This window comes from Mandrillus leucophaeus, unplaced genomic scaffold (assembly GCF_000951045.1).
Source record: "Mandrillus leucophaeus isolate KB7577 unplaced genomic scaffold, Mleu.le_1.0 Scaffold68, whole genome shotgun sequence".
Taxonomy (NCBI): domain Eukaryota; kingdom Metazoa; phylum Chordata; class Mammalia; order Primates; family Cercopithecidae; genus Mandrillus; species Mandrillus leucophaeus.
This window is the reverse complement of record NW_012107363.1, coordinates 1,881,007-1,886,706: the sequence shown is the minus strand read 5'-3', so window position 1 is coordinate 1,886,706 and position 5,700 is coordinate 1,881,007.

Sequence of the window (5,700 nt, the reverse complement as noted above, 5' to 3'; positions counted from 1 at the left end):
AAGAAGAAGAAGAAGAAACAACAAAAGAGAGAAAGCAGGGCTTTTGGAAGCTGAATACTTTCCTCTTCATCATCTCCATCTCCACCATGGTTTCAGGCCTAGATGGCTAATAGTTTCCACCCATGCAGTGACTCTGATCCATTGAGAATGTCTGCCTGGAGCTCCCTATCAAAAATAAGCCTTTGTGGAAAACTGTGCCTGATCAATTAGCAATGTCTGCCCTGGGCTTGGAAATGTCAGCATCTGTATGGCATATTTACAGTCCTGGTTTAAGGTGTTCAGCCTCTCAGAGACATTTGAGTTTAGTGGAAGGCTTGGGGGTTGCATGCCGGGTGGGTAAATTTCTAGCACTGTATATAACAGACAGAGTTATTTTGGGGAGGGACAGGAGGAGAGAGGAGACAGAACTTTTACGGAGCCCCCATCTGAAACTACAATGCTGATTTCCAATTCCACATAGAGGTCAGGTCTGCAATGGAATCCTCCATCAGCCTGCAGGACATCTGATTTTCCATGCAGAATCACAGGTAATTTTCCCTGCTCCCTTTCCAAATCGATGAAATCAAATATGGTTTGAATGGAGAAAAGGATTGCTGAGCTGTCAAGGCAAGTTCAATTTCAGTAATCACATGGAGATCTGTTAGATAACTGTGCCAAGAGGTGAGTGACCATATGATTGAAATACGTTTATACTAAAAATATTTTAAAAGCCCTTCTCTTGATTTATACCCAAAAGAAAATATTGCAAAGGAGAATGAGTTTTCATCTCAAGTAGCACTTATTCCTGATCTAACTAAATTAGCTCTTATGAACAGATAGTTTTGCTCGGGTGCCCATAATAAAAAATAACAATAATGTGCATTTAGAAGGTGTTTTATCCTCTCCAAAGCACAGATCTTTTGCAGTGTGCAATTCCCCTCATCCATGCTGGAGACCAGCATGACAGGGAAGGAGGGAGAGGACAGAGTCGAGGACATGCGCGTCCCTGTGGCTGATCACATTTGGTAAAATCAGCAAATTTCAAATACACGAGAAAGCTGATTTCATGGTGCTCTGAAAGGCCTAGAGGCAAACGGGCCAGAAGCTGGGTCTTCCCTTCTGTTATAGACTGAATATTTGTGGCCCCTAAAGTTCATATACTGAAATCCTAACCCAAATACCCAAGGGGATGGTGTTTGGAAATGGGGCCTTTAGGAGGTGATTAGGGTTAGAAGAGGTCGTGAGGGTGAGGTCCTGATCTGATGGGATTGCTACCTTATATGAAGACTCCAGAGAGCTTGCTCATGCTCTCTCACTTTCTGTCTCTCTCTCTCTCTCTCTCTCTCTCTCTCTACCATGTGAAGATGCAGCAAGAAGGTAGCTGTCTGCAACACAGGAAGCGAGCCCTCACCGGAACCTGACCATGCTGGTGCCCTGATCTCATACTTCCAGCCCCCAGAACTGTAATAAATACATGTCTGTTGTTTAAGCCACTCCATCAGTGGGTTTTCTTATGGCAGCTGTGGGAGACTAAGACAATCCAAAGTTTGAATCTGGGGCTGTTTGCTCAGCCTGCCATAGAGGCAACTGAAGAGGTGGCTTCCAGTCTCAATCCTGTCCTAACCTAACCATGGGTGGCCTCAGGACGCTTTTTTTTTTTTTTTTTTTTTTTGGGGACGGACTCTCACTCTGTCACCCAGGCTGGAGTGCAGTGGCATCATCTCGATTCACTGCAAGCTCAGCCTCCCGGGTTCATGCCATTCTGCCACCTCAGCCTCCCAAGTAGCTGGGACTACAGGCACCCTCCGCCATGCCCAGCTAATTTTGTTTTTGTATTTTTAGTAGAGACGGGGTTTCACCATGTTAGCCAGGATGGTCTCGATCTCCTGACCTTGTGATCCGCCCACCTCGGCCTCCCAAAGTGCTGGGATTACAGGCGTGAGCCACCGCGCCCGGCCAGGACGCTTTCTTTCTCAACTGGAGAACATTACCCGTTCTCTGATCTGCTCACCTGAAAGTCGTACAGGTAAAAAGAAGTGACTTGTCCAACACCAAAGTGCTGAGGTTCCCACCATTCGCCTCCCACTGCCTCCACGTCCTGTTTTATTTTACTCACATTGCCCTGTTCTTTTGCCCTGTTTAATTCCTCCCTACTCTCCTTTTAAAAGTGATGCTCATTCGACATCACTTCCTCCAGGAAGTCTGCCCTGACCACCCACATCCTGACCAGGTTCACCCTTCTCCCCACCACCACCACTTCCTGCAGCCTTCCTGCAGGTCCCATCTCTCTATGTTGTCACTGTCTGTTTGCACATCTGTCTCTCCCACTGGACCATGAGCTGCTCCAGGGCACAGCCTGGGAGTGATGCCCCTTCATAACCACACAGAATAGCCTTCATAGATGCTTATGGAACTGAGTTCAGCATGGGGGTCTCTGGCTGCCACCTGCAAGTTCAGCCCCATCATAGGCTCTGGGAACAGGTAGGAACAGACCATCTCTTAAGTCTAGGGGGACTGGAGGAGACTGAAATCTAGCTAAGCACATTATCATTAGTTCATAGCCCAACCTCCAGTTCAAGGATCTTACTACCATGACTTTGCAAAGCAAGTCCCCACCCTAAAATCTGCCCCAAGACAGACACAGGAGTTGCACTCTATCGCCAAACACCAGCCCTAAAATCACAACAAGAACCATTGATTGAGCAAGTCCTGTGTGCTGGCCTTCAAGCCAGCTCTTAACACCAGTGACCTCCTTGGGTCTTGTGTGACAGGCATCAGCACCACCATTTCACAGATGAAGAGACTGAAGTTCCAAGAGGGACTGACTCAGGGCCCCATTGCTCTCAAGTGGCAGAGCTGGGGTTGGATTCCACGCCTGCCTGACTCCAAATCTAGGGGTTCTCACCAGGGTCTGGCCCACCAAGAAGGCAGTTGGATGAGTAGGGGCATTGGGCAGCCACAGAGAGCCAGGCATCATCCCTGATTCCAGAACTCAGGTCCCAGAGCCAGTGTCTTCCCTGTGGAAGCTCTTGGTCACTCACTCACAAATGAGTGAGCTGTTCTTTCTTTTACCCTTGACATTTTTCTTTATGTTGAGATTAGTTTAATTGCAAGAGGCAGCATCACAAGCTGAGCCCACAGCACAGACAAAGGCACAGGGGTGGAACGGCACAATAAATTTAGGAAAGCATAAATAATTTAGGGAGGGGTTTGCTGTGCAGTGGGCAGGGAGTGGCACAGTGGGCGTGAGGCTGACGAGATGGGCTGGGAGGGTTCTGAGGGCTTCAAGCCTTACTCTAAAGGCAGTGGGGAGCCACAGTGGGTTCTTGAGGCAGGGAGAGGCTCGCCCCCAGTGGCCTTCAGAAAGGGTCTCTGGTGGCTGCTCACCTGGCACATTGGTGGGTGACTCTGTGCCCTCGCAGCCTCCATCACCACCTCATTCCTCTTCTCTCCAAGAAGTGTCACCTCCTAGGCCAATGCCAGGAGTAGCTGCCTGCAATCCACCCCAACCCTGCAACATTCTGGGAAGCCACACCCAGACTCGCTCTTTTCCCTTGGGTTTCCAGGCATTTTTATCCTCAGGTACATTTTGCCTCAACCCTACTCATGTAATGATGATCATACAGAAAAGCGCCAGTAAAGAAAGCTCAGGCCAGGCCATGAGAGGGCATTTGCTCTCATTACAGAAAACAAACAAGACTCCAGAAAGCCAGGGAGGTCGTGCCAGCTGCAACTCCAAGACTCCCCACGTGAATCACATACCTTTGCACTTTTTAAATGCTCTAATCCAAAGGACCTCAGGCCCTTTGAAAATCTTGAATTGTTTCAGGGAACATTGGCTGCATACTTTTGCTCTAAGCCAAGCACCAAGCTGGGCGCTGGGTAATTCCAGAATCATCGCGCACTGAGGAAAAACCTGCAAGGCTGCCTGTGTGCCTCACTCAGAGGGGCAATGGAGACGGTTCAAGGGATGGACTTTTGACCCACGTGGGCTGGCTTCCACGAAGCCTCAGAGGCAGGTGAAGCTGCCCAGGCTAGCAGGAGATGTCACCTCTTCCAGGCCTGAAGGAACAAAGGGAGGGGCCTGTTCATGGAAAACAGGGTAATCTGTTGCTATAGGAGGGGCCGCCGGACGGGAGCTGCAGGCCAAGAAGGAGAAGTGCAAGCCAGGAGGGAAGCCTTCCTCGCAGCCCTCCACAGGGACCCACCTTGCCGTCACCACGACTTGAGGCTTCTGGCTTCCAAAACTGCAGGAAGATAAATTCCTCTTGTTCTAGACCCCGGGTCTGTGGGGCTTTGTGTGGCAGCCGCAGGAAACTGACACGAAGGAACTTGTCAGGAGCAGCATAGTCAGCAAGGGTGAGCTGGGACAGAAGCCAGGTCCTTCTCCATTCAGGACCTGCATCCAGGCCGGGCCACCAGCCATGCTGCTGCCCCAGCCGACGAGTGTGGGGATATCCAGGCTGAGCCAGCAATGCCTGAATGCTACAAGGTAACAGACCACTGGGCACGACACTATGAGGTGGCTGCCGCCGCCACAGCCCATGTTGAGGGCCTGATGGACTCCCAGCCAGACCGGGCAAGTCTCATTCCCACTGCTCCATAAAAGGCCCTTGTTAAGAACTTTGCTTAATGCCTTGCGAGACACAGTCTGTGCCACCCCTTGTGTCACTGGGGACTGCTGAGACAGCAGCCTCAAATTCCCCAGATCAGAACTCCAGGGCATGGAGTAAGCCTGAGCCAGGACTCACCAGTGACGGTCCCTTCTACTCCCTCGTGGCCTTTCCCTCAGGAGCAAAGCTTTTTTCGGAGCTTCACAGAACAAAAGAGGTGGTTGAGAGAATGACCCAGGGCATTTGGGTTTGGGGCCTGGGTTCCGTTGTCCACCCTGATTTAAATCAAAGTACCCGGCCTGAGACTTGAATACAAGACATTTTATGTATCCTGAAGCCGCTGTAACAAAGTCCCACAGCCTTGGTGGCTTCAACATCAGAAACGTATTCTCTCACAGCTCCGGAGGCCAGAAGTCCGAGATCCAGGTGTGGGCAGGGCTGACTCCATCTGAGGCTGCAAGGGGACTCTGTCCCAGGCCTCTCCCCTGGCTTCAGGTGCTTTGGGGGCCGCCCTTGGAGTTCCTTGGCTTATGGAAGCCTCACCCCACCTCTGCCTTCACCTGCACACGGCATTCTCCGTGCGTGCCTGTGTGTGCAAAGTCTGCCTTTTTCTAAGGACGCCAGGCATACTGGATTGAGCCTGCCCTAATGACTTTAACTTGATCATCTGTAAAGACTGTGTCTCCAGATAAGGTCACATGCTGAGGTCCTGGGTGTCAGGACTTTAACACATGAATCTGGGGGTGTGGAGATGACATCTGAACCCACAACACGATATAATACACACACAAAAATGCACGAGACAGACATGCCCAGCTTCCCAATGACCATGAAGCATTGGCCCACACAGCCGGGACCACCAGCCAGGTCCAGAAACAGCCTCCCCCGCCCCAGAGCCCCGGATGCACCTCCTGCTCCTCAGCCCCAGAGGGGACCGGCCCCAGGCTGTGATGCTGTGACTGCCTTGCTGTGCCTTGTAGTTTTACACCCCAGTGTGCACCTGAGCCCAGAGCTCAGCTGGGCCTGTCACCATGGAGGTTCTCACTCAACATCCCACCTGGGAGCTAGGGTCCCACCACCCTGCACAGCTCAGTTGGCATCCATTTGC